Source organism: Phodopus roborovskii, unplaced genomic scaffold (genome assembly GCF_943737965.1).
Source record: "Phodopus roborovskii unplaced genomic scaffold, PHOROB, whole genome shotgun sequence".
Taxonomy (NCBI): domain Eukaryota; kingdom Metazoa; phylum Chordata; class Mammalia; order Rodentia; family Cricetidae; genus Phodopus; species Phodopus roborovskii.
Genome location: NW_026126469.1, coordinates 8,856,952 through 8,870,425, shown reverse-complemented (window position 1 = coordinate 8,870,425; position 13,474 = coordinate 8,856,952). Strand labels below are relative to the sequence as shown.

At 41.6% G+C, this 13,474-nt stretch overlaps 1 protein-coding gene across 2 annotated transcripts in view; it reads left to right on the top strand.

Moving 5' to 3' along the window:
- Nucleotides 1-370: 370 nt before the first annotated feature.
- Tbccd1 (TBCC domain containing 1) overlaps nucleotides 371-13,474 on the top strand; it is a 47,119-nt gene continuing 34,015 nt past the window's right edge. Inside the window, exon 1 of one of the 2 annotated variants that reach the window (XM_051191212.1) lies at nucleotides 371-488. The gene's annotated coding sequence lies outside the window, so the exon portion shown is untranslated. The remainder of the gene's footprint in view (nucleotides 489-13,474) is intronic. The other variant, XM_051191211.1, reaches the window with a different exon arrangement.

Here is a 13,474-nt window from a genome sequence, read left to right as displayed (position 1 = left end):
AATCAGCGCGGTACACTTCACCTCCGAGGCGGCGCGGGCAGCCAGTCAGACAACGGACCTGCTGCCGCGGCTGCCGGCCAATGGGAAGAGGAAACGTCAGAGGTCCGCGACGCCCGGAAGTGCCTGCGAATAGGAGAAAAATCTCAGACGGAGGGGAGCGCTCTGCGAGGAAACCCGAGTGTCCACCAATCGGGAGACTCCTTCCCAGCTCTGACCAATTGTTTGCAAGAGGTCTTAACTCGGCTGCCAGTCTGGAAACAACGCCGTGTGTGCTCGGGACGTGCTCCTTCGCTGAGGTGCAACCCCAGGAGGGTGGGCGATTACTTGGTGCCCAAGTACGTGAGGGCGCCTTGCCTAGGGGTACGAACTCAGAGAACAAACTTATTTCAAATAATCTCGATCTCGTAGGAAAGAGGCCTGGTACCTTATAGAGAAGCCGCCGCAGAGACCGACTTAAGTTCAGATTCGGCTTCCAGCACTTCGCAGCGGTGAGACAACCCCACCCCCCACCCCATTTCCGAACCTGTTTTCGACAAAACTAATTTTGGTAGTGTTGGGAATTTTTAATTGAAAAAAAATATTTTTTGTAAGTTTCCCAGCAGAGTTGCACATAGTAAGCATTCAATCAATAAAAGCCATTATTATAGTTCGGAGTAGAGCTTGTTCGTTGGATGTTCTTTTCTCCAGTTTTGTTTACCACAGAAAACTAGTTGTTTAGCAAAGCCTCTCCGCTTAACTTTGCTTCCTGCATAAGCTATCCAGCTCTTTACCAGTTAACAGTATCTTGATTATGTCCACTACAGTTCCATCTCTTGCCCAAGTCACAGTTATCTCTTGCTTGCAAAGGTTTCTTAACCGATCTTCTATCTCCACCCCATACAGTATTTTAAAGTACTTCAGCTCTCCACACCATGATTGTGTGCATGCGTGAGCGCACTAGGGACCTGGAGACCACAGATTAGACTAGGCTGGCGGACCTGGGAGTCCGAGGTCTCATTTCTGTCTCCCCAGCCCTGGGATTTCAGGCAGTTGTTGCTTCAGTTGCTACCATGGGTGGAATTCAAGGCCTCCTGTTTATACAGCAAGTAAGTGGCAAGCTTTACGGATTGAACTATTTTCCCAGCGCCCTCGTCATTTTTTAAAAAAAGTATGTCAAAACAAGCCACTCTCCTGCTTAAAAGCCTCGAATGGCTTTTCGTTGCCCTAAAAGGAAAACGCCAACTTTACAAAGCTGTCTAGTTTAAAGATCAGTATCCTCACCTATTAAATATCTTAAAATGCTTCAGGACAATATTCATTGTATATGGTACTTTCTTATATCAGCAAATAATTATACAAGTACACAATGTACATGGAACATATTCTCCCTCTTACCATATGCCCTCACACCTTTCTTTTTCTCTGTGTCCTGTTATTCCCTTTGTTTCTCTAGACAGTTCTGCCTCTACTTCCATGCCATATATATGTGTGTAATTTTAAGTGCCTATATAAAATCTAGGAACCATAAACGAGGGAAAACTTGTATTTGTCTCTCTGAGACTGACTTATTTCCCTTAAGGTGAGTATCTCCATCTGTATTCAATTTCCTGTAGACAGCATAACTGCATTCTTTATGGTTAGGAAAAAAATCATTGTGTACATAAACTAAACTAGGTTAGTTCTGTAACTTAGCTATTGTGAATAATTCTGGAACAAATGTTGATGTTTTATCAAAACCCTTTTCTGCATTAATAATAAAAGGCTTATTTTTATGTGCATGGGTGCTTTGCCTGTATGTAAGCCAGTGCATGCCTGTTGCTCAAGGATGCCAAAAGAGGTTGGAGGGTCCCCTGGAACTGGAGTTGCAGATGGATGTGAACAGCCATTTTGGTGCTAGAAATCAAATGCAGGTCCTCTAGAAGAACAGTAAATTTCTTAACCTCTGAGCCATCTCTCCAGCCTGGCTTGCAAGTGTTGCATTGAGAATTTTTAAATCTGTGTTCATTAGAGAGATAGAGCTATAATTTTCCTTTCTTTGTAATACACACACACACACACACACACACACACACACACATATATATATTCTTTTACAAGAAGTTTATTTTAACAACAATACGCTTGACTTGAAGGGAAAACTATCTAGGATCATTTTGTTCAAGAGTAATTTACCCCTACGTAAAGACAGATTGCCCTACATGTAACAGCTACGTACAAAAAGTTATAAAATTGTCCTTGGTTTTACAATGATAAATGAAAAACATTAAAATTCTCCAATCGAACAAGGTATGCAAGGATTTTGTTGTTGGGTTCTTTTGTTAAAACATTGTGAGCAAGATAACTTACTGGAATATAAAGAGCTGAATGAGCTTGCCACTGATGGAGAAAGGGGGATATTCTCACAGAACTAGTACCCCTCCCCCCACCATCTCCATCTGATGTCAGTCAAAACACAACAGTGGCCATTCAGTTTAAGAAAAAAAAAGCACAATGTGCTTGTGCACATACACCAGTTACTTTATGTACAATAAAGAAATGGGGACAGGAAAATGAAAGAACAGAGAAAGCTATGTTATAGTAGTCAGGATGTGGCAGAACCAAATTGCGGCTTTTTAACTGTGAATATATTCTTGGAGTAAAGTAGCAGGTTTCCTTTTTAGTAGACACCTGTCTGCTGCTGGAACACATCAATCGTATCTTCATCCTCCATTTCCAACTGTGCAGGTGTGTCTGTTTTATTGATTGGTTGTCCATCAAACAGGAATCTGTGATCTGTCTCACTGACAATCCCTGTCGTTCACAATAGGCTTTCATTAGTTTACTAAGTGGTGTATGCCTCTTAATCTTAAACTGCATGTCAGAACCATCCTGCCCCGCCACCTTCAAATTAATATGATCGTTGTTCTTGGTTTTGACTCCTTCCTTGGGTTTCTCGTTGGCCATGGTGAGCGCCGGAGTCTCCTCAGCTGCCGCTTTACAAAAGAGGCACCAGGTCCGCCTTGAAGGAGCACACAGCAGCACCAGCAGCGGCAGTAGGAGGCAGCAGCGGTGGACAAGGCCTCTTTGTAGTATCTTTATCTGATGCTAGTGGTAGGGCAAACTGGCTTTATTGTTTAAGTTGTTTTATATAATACCTTTGAGAAATACTGTTTTTCCTAAAGGTTTGGGTTTGTCTTAGTCACTGTTCTATTGCTGTGAAGAGACAGCATGACCAAGGTAACTCTTACAAAATAAAGCACTTAATTGGGGCTTGCTTACAGTTTCAGAGGCTTAGGTCATTACCATAATGGCAGAGAGTGTGGTGACATGCAGGCAGATGTGGGAGCAGTAGCTAAGATCCACAAGCAGAGAGAGAGACAGACAGACAGAGAGGAGAGAGAGAGTGCCTAGGCCTGGCATGTGCCTGCTGGACCCTTGAGACTTCAACCTATAACCCAAAGACCCAAGGGAGGGAGATGGGAACAAGAGACTCAGAGATTGACCACAGACAGGATTCTGATCAAGTGGCAAATTTTATTTTTCTACCTGGAGATTATATAGGCTGGCAGAGCAGGATATAGGGGAGAGGGCAGGGGAGGTAAGAAGAATAGTTGGGGAGCAGGTGTTCTTGCAAGCAGAATATAGAAAATCACAAAGAATGGATGTTGGCATGATGGAAAGATCAGTTATGAGAACAAGAAAGGTTACTATATAGGGTAATGGGGCTAGTGGCTGATCTTACTAAACAGGGTTAGTTACTGAATCATCAAACCTTTATGGTATAACTGAAGGCTCTAAATGTACAGCCAAGAGAAACAGCCAGAGTTCAGCCAAGGTTCGTTCCATAACTGATCACAGACCCAGCCTCAGTTCCCAACAGGCATGGGCTTTTGAAACCTCAAAGTCCACTCCCTAGTGACACTCTTCCTCCAACAAGATCACACTTAACCCTTCTAATCCTTTCAAAGAGTGCCATTCCCTGGTGACTAAGCATTCAAATATATGAGCCTGTGGAAGGCATCTTTATTAAAAAAAAAGAAAAAAAAAAAGTCACCACAGAACTCTTTAGTTGGAAGATTTTTATGTTGTTTTAATTTTTTTGTTGTTTTTATCTCTTTGTATTGATGCTTGTTATATGGTTGTTTAAATAATTTGTCTTCCTTATGTAACTGGCAGGTTGTATCCTTGTCCATTTCTTTTAGGTTGTCCTGGGGATGGGGATTTCATTGGTATCTTGCAGTGGTTCCCGTTTTATCTCTGATTCTGTTGATTTAGGGCTTCTCTCAGTGTTGGTTAGCTTGGGTAAGGATTTGCTGCTCCTGTCATTTCATGGATTCTACATATTTTTTCATGTCAATTTTGTTCATTTCTGTGACCCTTCCATTTCATATTTTATCTATTTTGTGTGTGTGCACATGGAGGTCACAGGACAAACTTGCTGGAGTCTGTTCTACACCCATGCCAGCCCTAAGTCTTGGTTTTATGTGGTCAAACTTGGTGGCAAGTGCCTTTACCTGCTGAGCTGTGTCCTAATTTCATTTCTGTTGCTGTGATAAAAATAACCTGAAAAAAGGTGACATGGGGGAGTAAAATGTTTCTTTGCCTTACAATTCCAGGTTACATAAAAGGTCCTATAATTGCAGAGAAGTCTCAGGGCAGGAATTTGCAATAGCTGGTCACACCACATCCACAGTTAGCAGAAAACAAATGTTTACAGTTCTGAAGGGAAAGGTATCCTGGCTATCAGAAGCCAGGCTGTATCTGTAGCTCTGTTCTGGTGGGATGGCTTCCCCACGGGAATGTAGCAATCCTGCTCCTTTCGGAGCAGTAATAGCTCCCCTCCTCCACTCTGCTAAGAGAGTTTCCCTGCAGAGCTCTGTGTCCATTGCTTCTCTACTCTGCTCCATCAAGTTTCTTCTTTGCTTCACTCTGCAAAGGGGAAACCCCAGCAGAGTGTAGCAGTTTGTTCCTGTTCCAGTGAAAGTTGTTACTTTTCTGAGCGCTGCTCCACTCTGGGAAAGAAGGTCTTCACCCACACCCCATTCAAGAGATTTGTTCAGAGGGAGGAATCCAGGAGGTGGCTGCCTCTGCCAGGATAGAAAAAGGCAGCTCACAACTAAACAGGCACAGGGCTTACATAGGGTTTCTTAGGAGTGAAGTTTTTGTAGGGCGAGGATTTTCAGGGTGGGAATTGGTCAGATTTCAATCCCTGAGCTAGGACAAGCTCAGACATTGGCTAGATTCCATGCTCAGGAATTGGTTGGTTTTTGTGCTTAGTGATTGGTTGGTTTTCGTGCTGAGTTGGCCAGGGACAGAGGGTGTTTCTTTAGTTCTGGTTTCAGGGCCACAGTATGTTTCCTTCACTGGCCCTTTGTAACTTTTTGGCTCTGGTTTCAGGGCCAGGGTGTGTTTCTTTGGCTGACTCACATTGTCTGCTTGCTCATAGATCTTCTAACCTCTTTACTTATATATAGGTCAGTGCCCAGTCCAGGGAATGGGTCAGTTAATAATCAAGACAATCCTCTCCATCATGCCCACAGGCCAACCTGATCTAGTTAATTCCTCAATTGAAACTTTCTTCTCAGAGGATTCTGGGTTTTGGCAAGTTGGCAATTAAAAACTAACCATTGTAGCCATCTTTTGGTCAATGCCCTTGTTCAGTCACTTGCTTTCTACCCACTGATTTCAGGTTTGTCTTATTCTTGTTTTCCCAAGACCCTAAGGTGAATTTTAAAATGATGTGTGATGTCTTTGATTTTTTTAAAACATAGGTAGGCAGTTACCTCTTAAAACTGATCATAGTTATATGGAGTTGACTCAGTGGGGTAAAGCACTTATCATGCAAACCTAATGACCTGAGTTCAATTCTTGAAACCCGTGTAAAAAGCTAGATGTGGTAGCTCACATCTGTAACCTTAGCATTCCTACTTGAAGATGGGAGGCAGAGAGAGGGAATCAGGCAAAAGCTTGAAGACCAGGTAGCGTGTAGCACAAAACTGACACAGGCAATAGGAGAGGATTGGTGAGGCGACCCAGTAAGTAAGCTTAATTATCCATATTCAATCTTTGGCACCCAAACGGTGGAAAGAGCGAACTGACTCCCTCACGTCCTCTGGCTTCAACGTGCATGTGGCCTGTGCATACACAACACACACACTAAATAATGTTAATTCAAAACATTGAAACAGTAAGAGAGACCCTACCTCAGCAAGGTGGAAAGACAATACGGATTCCTGAAGGTTATTCTGCACCCAGCCCTACCTTGACAGTATGCTTTCATTGTGTGTCATAGGTTGTGATATGTTGTATTTATATTCTAGCCTAGTAATTATAAAGTTGGTTTAGGTTTATTATTTTTAAGTTATGTGTGTATGTATGTGACTTTGTATGGCCATGTGAATATGTGGGTACAAGGACCCTCAGAGTTCAGAAGAGGCTGTTGGATCTCCCAGAGCTGGGGTGTTGTAAGCAACCCCACATGGGTGCTAAGAAGCAAGCTCGGTGCTCTGAAAGTGCAGTAAGTGCTTTTATCAGCTGAGCCACAGCTCCAGGACTGCCTCCTCCCCATGTTGTCAGCCTCCTTGAGTTAGTGTATGTTCTGTAGTTTTATTCCTTTGATGACAGATAACATACACACATGGGATTATTTCAGTTTCCCCGTATTTGTTAAGACTTGCTTTGTGTCCTCTTATGTATGTATTTTGGAGAAAGTGCTATGGGATGTTGAAAAGACTGTGTTTGGATGAGATGCTTTGTAGATATCTGTTAGGACTATTTGATCTAGGATGCTGTTTAATTCAGGTGTTTATTTGTTGTGAGGATAGCCTGTGTATTGCTGAGAGTAGGTATGGAAGTTACCCATTATTGTGTAGAGCTAACCTGTGTCTGTGTCTATTTCTAGTGGTATCTGTTATATATAATTTGGTGCACTTGTGTTTGGGGAATATATTGATTTGGAATATAAATGTCCCTTAATGTGAAATGACCTTGTCTTTTCTGAACAGATTTAGTTTGAAGTATAGTTTGTCAGATACTAGAACAGCAATATTTGTTTCTTATGCTCATTTTCTTGGCAAACCCATGCCCTTTTCCATTCTTTCACCCCAAGGTAGTTAGTATCTGCCCTTGATGGTGCCTTGATGTTGCCTTCTTGGAGGCAATAAAAAAAGGTAGATCCTTTTTTTTTTTTCCTTTTGCTAGTCTGTGTCTTTTGATTGTGGAATCAAGGTAATTAAGATTTGATCTGGAGCAGGGCATGGTGGCACACACCTTTAATCCCAGCACTCAGGAGGCAGAGGCAGGTGGATCCCTGTGTTGGAGACCAGCCTGGTCTATGAAGATTCAATTATGATTAAAAAGTAGTTCCCATCAGTTTGTTGTTTTGTAGTGTTAGGCACTTTCTTGTTTTTGCTTATGTAGTTTCTGTTCCTTTGTGGTTATTCTTTCCTTTGGCCTTTTGGTTATGTTTATCTTTCGAATATCTTCTGCAGAACTAGACTATTGGTCAGAGATGCCATTAGTCTTTTTCTTCCTTCTTTTCTCCTTCAGTTATGATCAATAGCTTGGCTATGATAATGTTGGCCGGAAGTTGTTATCTTTCAGAGCTTAATATGGTTCTAAGCCTTCTTGGCCTTTGAAGCGTATGTTCAGGAATTTGTTTTTATTTAGATGGCCTGCCTTTACATGCAACTTGTTCTCTTTGCGACTTCCAATGTACTTTCTTTGTTTTGTATATTTAGTGCTTTAACTGTAATATCATGTGCCATGGCTGCAGGTCAGGTTCAAGTCCTGAGTTGGGGAAAGGGTGCTGGCACAAATAAATGAAGTAGTGTTCAATCACCTGATGAGTTTCACACAAGTGGCCCTCGAGCCATCTTTATTTATTCTTCAAAAACAAGCATGTTTTCCCATACTAACAAACATGTTTTTCTTACCCTCCAACGTTAACTTCTGGCAAAAACAAGTATGTCAAATATGTAAGGGGGGTTACATCAAAATATCTTTAAGCCAAAAACAACACTTACCATTTTGCTAGCTAGCTTGGCCAAATATCGAGCCAGGTACATCCTGTCTTTACAAAACTAGAAGGTGTTAAACATAGGCACATATTTTCAAGAACAACAATCTCATTCAAAGCATATTTATAGAATGGTCTGCACTGAATAAAAACAGCTCCTGGGATCTGGAGTGACAGCTGGCATCCCCAGACAAGAAACCTGAGAAGCATCAGTTCCCAAAGAATTTTAGGGGAAAGTACTTGAGAAAAAATGGGGTTTTCACGAGTAATCACATCTGTCCCATTCATGATTGACAAAATGATACTAAGACTGCCAAGAAAATCATCAATACTATAAGAGAGTTTGCAGGTCCCAGCAGTATTCTGGCTGTCCCGAAGTCTACTGGTTCTTGCCAAGTGAAATTGTTCCTGTGGGTTTTGTCTCATCTGGAGATGCATTGGATAAGCACTTATACTGGTCGGAAACTAGACTGCACAGCTCCCAACAATCTTGAGTTCTTTTCTAGTCTTTGTTTATAATTAAAATTTTGGGAGAACTTCATTCATGAACATTATATCTGTATCACTTCTACTCCCCCCCCCCCCCAAGACTCCTTCCTTGACCTCCATTTACCACTCTAGAAGTTGTGGGACCTGGGAGAATGGAACCTAAAAACGAGGCAGGCTAAAGTCTCATGCAATAACCAGCTTTATTCAGTGCATCAGACAGTTTATACTCTGAGGGTTAAGAAGAATCACATGAGTAAAGTGTCCAATCACAAGGACAAGCCATATGTGCCAAAACCATGTTTTTCCATAGAGGAATATAAACAAGTAACTATAGCTAGTTGTAATGGATAATCTGAAGTAACCTCCTATCCTCTACACCTCGAGGGAGCATGAAAACACATTCTGGGAACAATTCTGTGTTCTGAAAAATTGTGGTCACAAAATTCTTGTCTTGTTTTCTTGGAGTGTTCTCACAAATACTCAGAATTCTCACACAACTCCATTCCTTGACTATGTCCCAACCCCTCCCTCCCATTAAGATCTTTTATTGTTAACATACTGTGTGTGCATGTAAAGTACATCCCACTGAGTCCGTTTAGAGTTGGTCATACATAGTTTTGTTCAGGACTAACCATTGGGAGTGGATATCCTATGCAGGCACTCATTCCTAAGGAAACTGACTCTCCTCTCAGTGACCATTGACCACCAGTAGCTCTTTTTTCTAGGGGTGGGACCTTGTGGAACTTCATCTACATTGGCTTGTCAGCTGGTGTTATTATGGTGCTCTTGTTCAGTTAATCATATTGATTTCACGGGTGCATTTTCCCTTTCCTGCCTAGGGACACTGTCTAGCAACAGATGTCCCGGGCCTCTGGCTCCTACAGTCATTCCAATCACTTTTCTGCTGTTTTCCCTGAGCCCTAGGTGTAAAGGTTTTGTTGTAGATACATCAGTTAGGGTTGGGCATCCCGTTCTGTCTTCTCTGTGCTTTGACTAGTTGTAGATCTCTGTACATAGTCTCTATCTGTTGCAAAGTTTCTTTGATTAAAGGCTGAGTGCTACACTTAATCTGTAGATCGAAATATAAATATTTAGAACACAGTCTAAATAAACATATAAATATAAATATTTAGAACACAGTTAGAAATTATATTGGTTTAGAAATTAGTAGTAGTAGGTTCTCATTGAAGGTCTATGACTTCTCCAGCCATGGATATGCTTTTGTGTTTTTTTTTTTTTCTAAATGCCACCTGGATAGACAATTCTTTCCCCAGATTAGAATAGATTTTCTGTGTCTTTAGCATGAAATTCTTCTTCTTTAGTGTTCATAATCTATAGATTCATCTTTTCATAGTGCCCTTTAGATTGCCAGTGCTGTTGTACCTTATTAACTCATCCATGTCAGTTGCCTGAATATTCCATTTCTTCTACCCTGTCTTAGAGTCCTGATAGTTATGGGGCATTTTATTTGCTTTACTGAGGTTTTCATTTCTTCAGTATTTCTCCTCATTGAATTTTACTTTCGTATCCTTCTGTCATATTGCACAGCTATTTGTGTCCTCTTGTAATTCAGGAGTTTTGTTTTCTCTTTGATTTCTTTGAACATACTTTGAATATCTGGTGTTTCATTCAACTCACTCTTATTGGAGACCCTATTATTAGATGAATTATTTTTGGAGGAATTATGTTCACTGTTTTCTTGTGTTTTTGCATTGGGACTTGGTATTGGAGTTAGGTTCATAGCTTGCACTCCCTCCCCTGCTCAGTCAGTAGAAGCATTTGCACTGTTCCAGAGGGACAAGGTTGTAGTAGGGTTAAGGTGTTACTTTTCTCTGCCATACTGGTGTTCTACATCGGAAGTTAGACCCTTGGCCCATGTGTTTGGGATACTAGGTACAATACCCAAACTCCTCTGAGAATAGAGTGGTGTCTGTAAAAACAGTCATTATTAAAGTGTAGGTCCACTATGAAAATACAGTAATAGTAAAAAACAAAACCCAGTCATTCTGGGTGCCAAGGAACACTGTTCACTAAGGTGTATTTTCTGTGAGTATGAATGGAAAGGAAAAAAAGCAGAGTAAGATTAAGTTTGTATTAATTTTACCTGGGGGGCTTTTCACCCCACCAAAGAATCAATTCTATCCAAGTTTAGCTTTTAATTAGAATTACTTACAGGCACAATTTAGCAACTGCACCACTAAAGTAAAGTTTCTTGAAGCAGCTATTAATTGCCTAAAGGTCCTCTGGGAGGCCCACAGCCTTGTGAGCCCCTCCACTGCCTGCACACCCTCAGAGGGGCAGCCTCCTGAGTCCCTGCTCCATAGCTGAAGGATAATGGGCAAGTCTGTGACAGATTATCACAAGGTGTGTAATCATAGTTGTTCAGAACTTAATGGCCATGCCATGCTCAGAAGACAGCATTCCAGAACATAATGGCCCTTTCTTCCAGTCTTCTTCCTCTTCTGCATTCTCGGAGCCTTAGGTGAATGAGTAGGTGATATAGATGATCCCAGAATAGAGGATATAGATATAGGCGCTAGAGATGGTCCATTTAGGGCTCAGCGTTCAACAGGCACACTTTTCTACTTTGGCCATTTTTAAGTTTCTACAGAACTTTTGCCCATGGCAAAAAGAAGCTTTGTGATTTAAAGATTGACAACAACAATAATCTGGGCCTAAACAAAAATGTGTGAAAGACAGTTTGACTAGCACATCATGTTCATTTAGTAAACCAAACCCAATGGTTCCCCTGCTAGGGTCCATCATCTCTTGGCCACAAGCTTTTTACTGAGTTTAATTGAGTACTGGATTTATAGCACCAGACATGAATTTCTTCCATTTCTTTCTGTGAGCGGGCCTTAAGTCCAATTAAAAAATGGTTGGTTTTACCTACAGCAGTCATACTACTTACTACTGTACCAGAAGGCATGGTGATAGGTAAGACTATTGCTGACAATTTTCAGCTTAACACAGTGCTTTTCAACACTGAAAACTAGCCAGCAAGGAGGATGCTTCCAGCCTAATCCCAGCTTGTTTTCTCTAAGTTAAAACAAACAAACAAACCAACCCCAAACCCAAAACATCAGCAACCAAAGTGTGTAATGTCTCTAACAATAGGGTCTGTAGGTGAACAATAGCAGTGGTGATATCTTATATTGTTTGGGGGGCCTCGGGGCTTTCTTGGTCAACTTCTCTTAGGGAGGTGGTCTGTCCCTGGTTTTAGAGTTTCATTAATGTCCTTATGGCATCTGGTGGTATCTTTTCCTGTCAATACAGGGCACTTTATTCAGACTATTGCTTTAACAAAGTATAGGCTTGTTGGAGAGTTTGCTCATTCACTTGTGTGTCATCTGTAACTTTATCCAGTTGTAAAGTTCCTGTATGTCTAGCCTGGCATCCTACGTGAACTCATTTCCTACCCCCATCTTCTTAGTGGGTCATTTCTTTCAGGTTCTTTTCTAGGTTGGTAAAACACTCACAGGCTACTATTATGTTACCCATAACATAATGTAGCCAGGACCACTGAAGGCCTACCACCACCCATGATCTAAGAAAATGCCTGTTGATTTTGGGTGTCAGTAGCTAAGGGGAACACTAGAGAAAAAATGTAAGCAAGGTCCAATACAATATGAAAATAGTTCAGTGTTTATATTAATTCTTTCCTCAAAATATTGGGTACAGTAGTAGTATGGATGGGAAATACTACTTTAGTTTATCTTCCACAATTCTCATTCATACTCCGTGAGCCCGCCCTCCTCATCCTGGGGCACTGTCTTAGGGCCACCATGCATCTGCCTACCTCCGGCAGGCACAGAGGGGCTCAGACTGGCTCAAAGGCCAAGGAGGAAATGGCTATAATCTCATCTGCTGTGTCCCTCTTGGTATGATGACAATTCTTTGTTGTCAACTTGACTATGTCTGGAATTAACTTCATACCCAAGCAGCTGGGCACTAGTGAGAGATTTTTCTTTTTGACTAGATCATTTGAGGTATGTAACCCAGTCTGAAATTGGCCTATAGAAAAGATATGGAAAGAAGCTGTTGCCTTTTGCCTGCTTGCCCCATTCTCACTGGCAAGTTCCTATGACCTGCTGAGGCATTCCTTCATGGCCTTAAAGCAGTGGTTTTCAACATGGGGGCTCAACCCCTGGGGATCTTTGGTCAGATGTTCTGCTTAGCAGATATTTGCATTATGATTCAAGACAGCAGCAAAATTATAGTTTATGAAGTAACAACAAAATAATTTTATGGTTGGGGGGGGGGTCACCACAGCATGAGGAACTGTATTAAAGGGTCGCAGCATTAGGAAGGTTGAGGACCATTGCATTGGAGCCTTTTTTTTTTTTTTTTTTTTTTTTTTTTTTTGAGATTCTGACAAATACTGAAGACCAGCTGAGACATCACTGGATGAATAACTTTTGGATTCTTAGACTTTCAGCCAGGAGATAGCCATTGTTGAACTAGCTGGACCACAGTCTGTCAGCCACCCTGATAACCCCCCCACCCCCAAGTTCCATTTCTTTAGAGAACCCTAATTTCTCTGGGCTCTAGGTATGGCTTACTGCTTCTTTTCTGTTGGCTATGTAATGGTTGGTGAAAGGAACTTGGGCTAGATGAACAACTTCTGTCCTTAGGATACTTGCTATAGTAGAGAAATATATACTGATTACAGGTGATGGGGATGGGGATGAGGTAGGGACTGACATCCTGGGACAAGGTTAACCTTTTCATCTGTACTGTTCTAGCATTTACACGCTTTGTTAAAATTTTGTTCTGGGAGCTGGGTATTGGTGGTGCACACCTTTAATCCCAGCACTCAGGAAGCAGAGGGAGGTGGTTCTCTTTGAGTTCAAGGCCAGCCTGGTGTACAGAGCTAGTTCCAGGACAGGCTCCAAAGCAATACAGAGAAACCCTGTCTTGAAAAAACAAAACAAAATTTTGTTCTGGGAATGTTTAAAGCCTTCCAGAGGCTCAACAAACACTGGATTTGGCAATTTTGTCCTTGACACT